The 10,544-nt window shown below is 36.6% G+C and overlaps 1 pseudogene; it reads right to left on the reverse strand.

Moving 5' to 3' along the window:
• Positions 1–9,744: 9,744 nt before the first annotated feature.
• LOC150056375 (large ribosomal subunit protein uL15 pseudogene) lies at positions 9,745–10,191 on the reverse strand (annotated as a pseudogene).
• Between the last annotated feature and the right edge of the window lie 353 nt (positions 10,192–10,544).

Raw genomic sequence — 10,544 nt, forward strand, 5'->3', positions numbered from 1 at the left:
CTGGCCAGCCACATGCTCTTTCTCTTGATAGTCAGTACCATGGAGCCGCAGGGTCCTAGCACCCATACTTGACTTTTTTTGTCATTGTTTTTGTTTGTTTGTTTTCCCCCTTTACTGTACACAATAGATCATGCCTGTGAAAGTATGCAAGTGGTTGAAGGCTAGGTAAGGGTTGACATAATGGTAACCTTTTACAAGTGACTTCTAAGCTGAATCTTCAGCAGTGAACATGTACTTGACTAGTGGGGAGAAGGCCTCCCACCTGCACAGAGCATGGCAGGGGCCCTGGTAGAAGGATGAGAAGAAAGCCCCTGTCATGCCTGAGAATGCTTAAGTCTTAAGGTGGTGAATCATGATGAGTTAGAGACTGTGAGAGTGAAGACTGAATTATGTAGCAAGTTCCCACTCAAAACAATTCAGCCTTTTCTGGTTATGTGAACCTAGGCAATGAACTTGATCTTTGTAAACCTCCGTGTCCTACTTACTCAGTAAGGTAAAGATAATACTAGTATCTCCTGCTGCACATTGTCATAAAATCATTTCAGACATTCAGAACACTGCCTGTCATAGTGCAAGTAATGAGTGTTAACTCCTATTCCATTGTACTGAATAATTCTCCATTTTCCTAATAAGTAGTTCACCACCATAATTATGTGTGTACATTTTGCCTTTAATGGTACTGTTGCTAAATTACCCTGTTTCTTGCTAGAACTCCAAATTCTTTTCTGTGGGCTCCAGAGATTTCTCTACTGTTCCAATAAGATTGATGTCTGCATTACAGTTGTTGCTTGTGGACTAATAAAAGAACATAATGGGCTGCACATTGAAAAGGATTCACTGACTAGAGCCTATAAAAGGCTTTTGTTAGTGTTTCTGTGATGTGGTTCAATCAATTTAGCTGAAGAAGAGACTCATATTTTATAATTTGCAGCTCTCATGGATTGAGCTTCATCTGCCAGAAACAGGCAGCGTTTTCAGCCCTAAGCCTGGGGTGGAAGGAATTGAGCAATTCCACAAACAGGCCTGCACAGCTAGAAAACAAAAGAGTCACACTAAAAAATATGCCTGCCTCAGTGAATTTTTAAAAGTTTCAATTTTTCTAGGTGCAAAACCTGGAGCTTATATTAATAGAATGATGGAAATGTCAATACGATTGTCAATTGTCATTCCTTGCCTGTCACCTGAGCTGGCAGGGCCTGTGTATGCTTTGCAAAATTTAATCAAATAAAATGGCTGATTCTAGAAAAGAGTAACATGGGAGAAATTTTCCAGGAGATCATATCTTTATCAAGGGAAAAGAGAGATTGTAGTAATAGCAATTTCTCCCCAAGATCTTTGGAAATATGAAATTATGTGATAATTATAATATATTTTATGAACAAAGCTCAACAAATATCAGATTGGTTGCTACCATTAGGAGTGGGGTCCAGGTGGCTAAAGAAAGTTTTAACCCCAGCTTATCTCTGACAGCCCAGGTCCAGTGAGCGGTGGTGTAAACTTCCACAAAGGCAAATGTGCATACTTATCAACCTCAGGAGGTTTTGAGGTGTGCACAGATGTCTGGTCCATCACAAGTGCTAAACCTAAATATTAAATCTTAGTAACTATAATCTTAGTAATTGGATTGCAAAAACAATTTATGTCCTAAAAACCTCAGCATTAAGTCTGCCTTTAAGTTCAATACTTCTTAGAAATGAGGTAATTAGTTTCAAACTCAAATTCATCATTTTTAGATTTGTATGTTGTAAAAATGAATTTCATTTGTATCTATAGAATAATTATGGATTTTCTATTTCTATTCTGCATAATTCAAATGCTAAGATTAACTAACTGATCTCCTAATGTGACTGAATCATGTTCTGAGCTTATTTTTGGACTTTGAAAGCATGTTTTAAGATTGTATTTTTCTAAGAAAACGGTTCAATAACTCTTCATTATTTTCTGTCCTTTAGGGTCTTGGTAGTATTGTAGAAAGCAGCATTGATTATTTACTGTTTCCACATTTCACTTTGCCAGTGCGATATATATTTATACAATATCAACACCAACTTCAGGAGCTAAAAGTCAGCCTTAAAAATGATTACAGTAGTTAATAAGGTTAAGCAGGGCTTAACAAGGAACCATTTTTGAGCACAATTTACCTTTGTCTCTTTGTCCAGCTCTCCTAAAAATGAACAAAAATTGGTAACTCAATTCAGTACTGAATATAATAATATGAATTTTGGAAAAGATTGAAACTATAAAATTGAGACTAAAAACTTTCAGTCTTTTAGTTCTATAGCAATTATTGATGGTACTGGAACATTGTGAGGAGTCTAATCTGTTCATGACTGAGAAATCTGGAGAGAAAGAGATCAGAAAAGATAATTTTGCCAAAGTAAAGTAGTACAGACAAGAGGTGTTGGATCCAATCAGGAGACAGTATGAGGCTGTGTCTTCACATAGGAACAGATGTTGAGCCACAAAATTCTAAGCAGGTTGAGAATGAGTGAAGGCTGACGTTATGGGGTCAAGTTAGTTTTGCGAAAGAACAGGACTTCACTACAAGGCTTGACACTCTAATTTAGAACCTGCTAGACTTTCCGGAGAAGAGAAATACTTAGCATGATACTGGCAGTTTGGGTTGTATTCTTACTGAGTTACAGTATCTGGATTTCAATCCTTCATCCATCAGCACTTACTGAGTGATTACCTTCATCCTGACATCATTCTTCACTCTGTGTAGTCTTCAAGGTAGAAAGCAAGAGAGATAAGATTCTTGCCCTCATGGAGCTTTTCTATTAGATTATAAATAAGCAAACAAAATGGATGAACAAGATTGTTTCTAAAGTATTACACATGTATAAGAGTAGCTTTCTGGAACTAGCCTTTCTGGAAAGATTGAGTGAAACCTAAATGATGAGATCCAGTCTCCATCCACAGGCAAGTCTACAAGCAGGATATTCCTGATAGAAGGGACAGTGAATTCAGAGCATGGGGCAGAATAGAGCACTGTCTAGTTTGCCACCATGGCTAGAGGGAATCAAAGAAATAGCAAAGATGTAGGTAAAGTCAAGAATGTTAATAAATGTGGACTCTATTCCAAGTGGCATGAGAATCCAGGAGGGTTTTCTTCAGGAGAATGTCACAACAAGGCCCACCTCTTATAATGTTTTTGCTGAAGGGAGAGAGGGAAGAGAGTGGGAGCTGATCTCTCGGTTGGGAGTGAGTTTCCATTTAAGGCATGGTAATTTTCTGTGCAAGGGTGGTCACAGTGGAGATAATGAATGTGGATTTTGGAGATAAATCCTACAAGACATAATGACAGAATAGATGTGAAGAGTAAGAACAAGAGAGGAGTCAATGGGAATTTGCTACTTTTTACTTGAGCATTGAGAATGAAGGATGATGGCACACAGACTTCATGGTAGTATAGAAAGAACGAAAGGGTATTTGAAAAAAATAAGAGCTCTGAACTGGCCAGGGTAAGTGTGAGATATTAATAGACAGCCAAACAGAGAGGTTAAGTATGGAGTTAGATTTAAATCTAAAACTCAGAGAGCAGAAATAAACACAGACATTTGGAAGGTGTGGATATTGAGTTGAATGTAAAAGCAGGCCACTGGATAAGTTCCTTTACAGTTTCTGCTTTTAAACAATTGATCTCTAAATAATAGCAATAACATAATAATAAAAATAATAAGAACAACAAATGTTACAATTTTTTTCATACTGATTTTGGTCATTGTTTTACCTTTATGCTATCAAAAAGTATCTGTCAGTATGCATTGCAATTAAATATGTACTTCCTTGCATATTTTTACATCCCAGCACTGTCCTGGATATATTTGTTCTATCTTATTCAGATTCCTCTATCTCAAGTTTTGTTTCTGCACCTACAGTCCCTTATACAAAGTGAGTTGGTACTCTGCAATTCCCCCAAGCGATGAGTGTTTTAATGAGAACCTAGAAGCAGTAACTGAAAAGTTAGACAATAATTTATTTTAGCACGAGCAGGAAGATCCACATTTAGATAATTCTCTTTCCACAGAGCCATTATCTCACAATGCTTCTGCTGACAGCTGTAGAGATAACAGCATCCAAAATGTAAATAATGAAACAATACACATGGTAATGAGAGAGACACAGAAAATACAGTAGTAATGAAAAAATAACAAGACAGCCATTCTAATATTGTAAATACACAACTTTGCATTAGTGACAGATTATCTCTGTAATGCCAAGCTGAAATACTTGAGAAGGGAATGTAACAATTGCTGTACAACTCAGTAGATGTCATTCCATGCAATTTATGGCATTTAGAGAATTAGGCAGGCCTGCATAATTAGAAGTGTGTAAGAACAGGAAATGAATGTTAGGGGTTCTGTGAAGCACAGGAGTGTGTGTGTGTGTGTGTGTGTGTGTGTGTGTGTGTGTGTGTGTGTGTGTGCTACCTGGTAGCTGACATGAAGAGTTTTCATAGGGGAGTTTACTGGGAGTTAGGGTTAGAAAGTAGCTTATCAACGGCGGTGACTGGGCTACAACGTACATAAATACCCATAAAATCCTCACAACCACTTTGTTGAATGGTCTGAAATTTATGAAGCAGGAAAGGCTTCATTACTTCCAGCTTTCCTCTTACAGCACACTGTTGGATCTTCATTCCTGGCTTGCTTTCCAGGCAGAATTATATTCTTTTCCCCAATATGAGAACAATCAGGTTTTGCTCACGAAAACACACTTTCGGAGATTTTTTTCTAAATCAAGATTTCAATCTCATATTGATTCACAGTCTCTCACTTTTTGCTGGCTTAGGCTTGTTTTAATGCAGCAATCAGAATTTGGCTCTCTCACTCTTCCCTGCCCTTTACTCCAACTTGTAGGTCTCCCAGGGTCAGGAGATAAGAAAGGACCATGAAAGAGTATCGCAGTGCATGGAGCTGTTAGAATCTAGCATGATTGTGTTTATGAGTAGAGGTACAAATGCTAGCTACTTCCAGTAACACATCTATGCACTTTCTTGAAAGCTATCTGTAGACTTGGACTTGTTCTATTTAACCCCCTTGAGATGCATTTCCTTTGCGATAAGAACTCTTCCTCCCCCCCACCCCCGCCACTCCTCCTTCTCCTCCTCCTCCTAAATCTCTCCCTTCTCCAATTCCTCACCCTTTTTTTCCTCTTCTTCTTCAAACTGGGAATTCTACTTGGGGCCTAATGCTCTTTGTTTTTACTGTTTTCAGGTAGGCTCTCACTAACTCCTGCCTCCATCTCCCAAGTAGCCAAGATTATAGGTATGCATCATGACCACTTAAGCTTCAGAATCTCTTTGTTTCTTACAGTTGGAATAAATATTATCCAATAAGCTTTCATCTTAGACAGGTTACATAACTATTCACCTCCTAACATTCAGAACATATGAATATTTCCTTACCTTGCAAGTGGAGCTTTATGGATGGTAGTTAAGCTAAGGGGAAGTAATCAGATTATTTGAGTGGGCAGAGCTGCAGTCAACTCCTTATAAAAGGGAAGCAAGATTTGAATATGGAAGGAGAAGTCAGAGAGGAGAAATAATCTATGTCATTGGCTTTGACAGAAAGCCATCAGGTTAAAGAGGTTAGTCATATTCCTTTAGCCTGATACAGGTAAGGAAATGTATTTTCCACCAGACCTTCCAGATGGAAAGCAGAAATTCAGACTGGATTTCATTTTTTTCAATATTTTATGTATTTCATTTTTATTCTAGGCTATTCATTATTCATACAAAGTAGCATTTCTTTTTTATTATAATTAATAGAAGGGTTACATTATATTCACCAGATAGAAGGTGCATTACTTCACAAACATTGATACCCTTTCTCATGACATGATCCCTATTTTCCTCCTTCCCTCCCCCCTGCTCATCTTGATTTCCTCCCTCCCCTATCCAATTTCAAATAACAAATTAAGCACATATAAAATATATCAAATAACAAGGTGAAATATTGTAACAATATGAGTTAACCATAACAGAAGAGATGAGAGATAACATAGTACATTAAGGACAACAGTCACTCATTATATGGCTTTTGTTTCCTTATCCTGGAGGTCCTTACATTTAGTGTCATACAATTTGGCCTAATGTCTGTAGATTTTGTTCTATTGTAGATCTCTGCTAGGAGAGCCCAAGGTTTCTACTGATTATGACAAATGAGGGAGACTATTGGACCTATGTTCCTTACATATCCTCTCCTTCCAATTACCATGGGTTGGGCCTGGAGCATTATTTTCCTCTTTTGATAAGGTAAGATATACAGCTTGATCTCAGAAAAACCAATGTAGATACCAACATAAATCCTCTTACAAAGGTAGAAGAGCTGGGCATGGTAGCTCACACATCCTAGCTACTCAGGAGGCTGAGATCTGAGGATCAAGATTCAAAGGCAGCCCCGGAACAAAAGGACCTGAGACTGTTTATCTCCAATTAATCTCTAGAAAATGGGAAGTGGGGCTTGGCTCAAGGGTAGGATGGTAGCCTTGGGCTGAAGATTTCAGGGAGGATGCCCAGGTCCTAAGATAGGGTGGTAGTCTTGAGCTGAAGAGCTCAGGGACAGTGCCCAGGCAATGTTCAAGCCCCATGAGTCCTCTCCCTCCCCCCCAAAAAGCTAGAGAAGCCAAAGGACAGAGGGGCAATGGAAGGTAAAAGGGAATTATGGATATGGAGACAGGTTCTGAGCTCACAGGATAGACTCAGCAGCATTGGGCTTTTCCTGATGTCTGTTATGAAAATGCAAATATTTGTCAATATACTTATTATAGTATGGACAAAATAGTACTACATAGCTTATGGTAAGATAAAATAGACTCAAAATTATTGTTCCCCCATATAAAACAAAGAAGAGATCAGGGCTATATCTTGACTTCTGTTCATTCAATTATTTTACAGTCAATTTGATATAAACTCTATGTACAATTACAGATTATGGGAATACAAATGGTCCCTCCACTTTCAGAAAATACAGTGTTATTTGACAGCTTGCATTTAGTTTTATACCATGGTCCATGCTTTATATTGAAAACAAAGCACCACAGATGTTTTAGCAATTTTTTTTCTATTGTATTTTATTGTTGGGGTGATATAGAGAGGGGTTACAGTTAGCAATCTATAGAGAGGGGCTACAGTTAGCAATCATCATTTTCTCACCTGTTTTCTGTCCTGTCAGGTCACCTTCCATCATAAAATGGCAATCATGATGATGTGGATGATTGGAATAAACTGAAAATGCAATATTATAAAGGTTTTAGAAACTAAGTATATCAACTAAATTATTCAGAAAATTATGACCAGATGATTATTAGATTAATTATTTTAAATTATTTAAACGTAGGAATAAAATAAATGTCTAGGGTCCAGGTGAAGAGACGCAAAACTGTTGTTATAGAGAGAGGCTCTTTTTTATGTTGTATTTTCTGGTTATGATTTTTACAATAATTAAAATACTTTTACTGATTGTTTAATTGTTCAGTGGGTAAAGTATTTGTATCTTATTATATCAATAATGTATGTTCAGAAAAAATAACATTTTTTGTGTGTAGTTTAAATACAGACTTTCCTGTATCTTGTTATGTGTCTTAAAGTGAGTTAATGATTCATGGAGTACAGTTAGTTATTTTGGTTAGTGTATATTTATCTTAGTCTCTTTACATTTTGTCAATTTAAAGTTATTCATATTACATAAAATAGACATTCTTAGATCATAAAGACTAGTACTTTAAATATGAATAAGACCTTAATATATTTCTTAGATATCAGAATTACATTAAGAATATCTTTTATATTTGTATTTATAAAACAAGTAATTTGGTTAATAGACACTTTTATGAATAACAAGAGGAAAACATTCAACTAGTTGAGATGTACATAGTAGACAACTGATATTACCCATTTTAATTAACTACTAAATAATTTGTCAATTATCCTTCGCAACAACATACAGCTTTTAGAGATGATATCATAGCTTTGTGATATTGAGATATCTGTAGGACAAAAGTAGAATTCATAAAAAGTATTAAATTTATGAGGCTGTAGGTGAAAAAAAATTATTTGAGTTGTGGACTTGTGTGAATGAAAAGAGAGCCAGGGATGAGAGTGAGGAGGCAGTGTGATAATCAAGGGAATGAGGACTGGCTCCCAGAAGACCCATTTTTTTCTTTTGTCCTTATCAGTTACGTTCCTGGTAGTACCTATTTTTTTAACCCTTAGTTTCTTAAACTTTAAAACAATTCTTTCTCTCCAGGACTTTTATTGAAAATGATTCCATATGAGTACAAAGCAACTTGGCTAGTATCCAGTACGAAATGTTAAGCACAACATATGATTATTCTTTTCTTCTTCCAGAGAAAGTCTTCCAACATGAGACAATTTTATTAGAAACACAAAAGCCTAGAACTTTAGAATTTTATGAATGACTTATAAATTGTCCACTTCAACATCTTAATTTTTCCTCAAATAAATGAATATTACCTGCTATTGACACTGAATCATTATGTGCAATAACCACAATGTTGTGAAGCTTTCTAGGCATTGTAAATATATTGGTGTTCTTGATTCCTGGCCAGATCTCTTTCCCATTCTCAGTGGAATTTGTCAGCATGGACTCAGAGCTTGGGCTCTAACATATTACCACTAAAAAGCATTGGTATGCATATTAGGAATATGTAATGAATCTTAATAGCATTAATTTATTATCCTAGAATGCTCAGTCATATTAATACAGCTTTGCACCTGCATACACATGCTCATAATTAAGAAAGGGATATTCTTTGCCCTCCTATCTGGGCTTCTCTGATAAGTTGTTATACAGCTGGCATTCAATGCAAATTGGAGTTTGCTGGCTTCTGATATGCTTACGTGCACTAATCAGCAGATTACTTGTGTGCTAACTGCCCACCTCTAAAACCTGTTCTGTCACATTGAGAATAAATAATAGAGCTCTCTTTGAATTTATAAAATACAAACAGGCCTCACTGAGATTTGTATAAAGGACAGCAGGATGAGTATGGTTTTCTTGTAAAAACTGGACATTGGCTAGACATCAGTACAGAACCTGGAAAACAAACATTGCCACATCCTTCTATTCATGATCACTATGAACAAAATCAGGTAGAAAGAATTTATAGCAACTGTAACGCAAAATACTTATTTATATAATGTGGGCCCTGTGGCCTGGAGTATGAAGCCCCACTAAAAGTACTGAATACTCCCCTTAACTAGAGCACTGAGTTTAAAGTAGCTTTTGTTATTAAGGATTTATTATACAATGTCTTTAATTCACTTTAGTGACTGGTAGTGTCAGTTTCTTAGTGATGAGTACATAACTCTTGATTAAGATGCATTGCATCATAACCTGATATGTAGATTGAAATCCTTTTGGATGAATACTTAAAGATAATTTAAAAACTCAGATAAAAACAATAGTAAAAACTGCTGGCAAAAAGCAATATTTCTTTGAATAAATGATAACACCAGGAGCAAAATCTTTAGTAAGTGTAATTGAAATTTTTGGTGAATTTGAAGTGAAAGAGTTAAGGAGATTTCAGAGCAATGGTTAGGAAAATAAGGTCTACATGTCGGGTCAAAGCAACTAAATGATCTGAATTTAACATATTAAGTAAATTTCCTCATGGTTCTGCAAGGAAATAAGGATCCTCACCCATGCTCATGGGTAAATTTTTACTCTTTTTTTTTTTTTAAGGAATGTAAACATTTGATGAACATCCAGTGTGGCTTCAAGCCACCAAGGCATAGGCACCTTCTACACCCTTAATTTTCTTGTCGGCTCTTCTGTTGAAGAATTTGGCTTTCACGAAGACAGGCTGCTTAGGGCGTTTTCCTTTCCCCAGAACTTTGTAGTAGCTCGATTAAACCACATCAGTGCTGGAAGCAAGTCCAGACTTGTTTTTGCAGCATTTCCCCTTGTCTGCTCACTGACCAATGTCCACAGTTTATCAAGGTTAACGGCTGGACAAAAACTCTTAACTTCTCTTTAAGTGGTAATGCCTCAAACTAACTCCCCCGAAGTAACCTGGGTGATATTTGTCAAAGTGGATCCTGTGGTGATGAATAACACCAACATTACCTCGTCCTCCTGGGTGCTTCTGGTATTTGCCCACATGGCCGTGGCTGTGGCTCACCTGATCCCGAAGATTCTGGGTCTTCCTCAGTCTGCATGGCATGTCGACTGCCGAAACCCATTTTACCTCTTATACAAATAATAAAACTCAGACTCAGATATCATTTTTTAAATTAATAAACTGTGAAGTCGACATTTATCTTTAAGTAGTTGTACAAAGGAGTTGCAATTCAGCAAAACAGTTTATGAGTATAGTGCATCTTGATCAGTGTCACCTCACTTAACGCACTGCTTCCCTGAATTATCTTAAAATTTAGGTTATGTATTAATTGTTATTTTTTTGCCATTTAACAAAGTACTTTATGTATACAGCATATCTTGCTATACTATCATTCTGGACTGTAAAAACTTTGTTTAGCCCTGTAACAACCAATTGTCTTAGAAACACATCATGAA

The sequence above is a fragment of the Megascapheus bottae genome, chromosome 12 (assembly GCF_031878675.1).
Source record: "Megascapheus bottae isolate mThoBot1 chromosome 12, mThoBot2.hap1, whole genome shotgun sequence".
Taxonomy (NCBI): domain Eukaryota; kingdom Metazoa; phylum Chordata; class Mammalia; order Rodentia; family Geomyidae; genus Megascapheus; species Megascapheus bottae.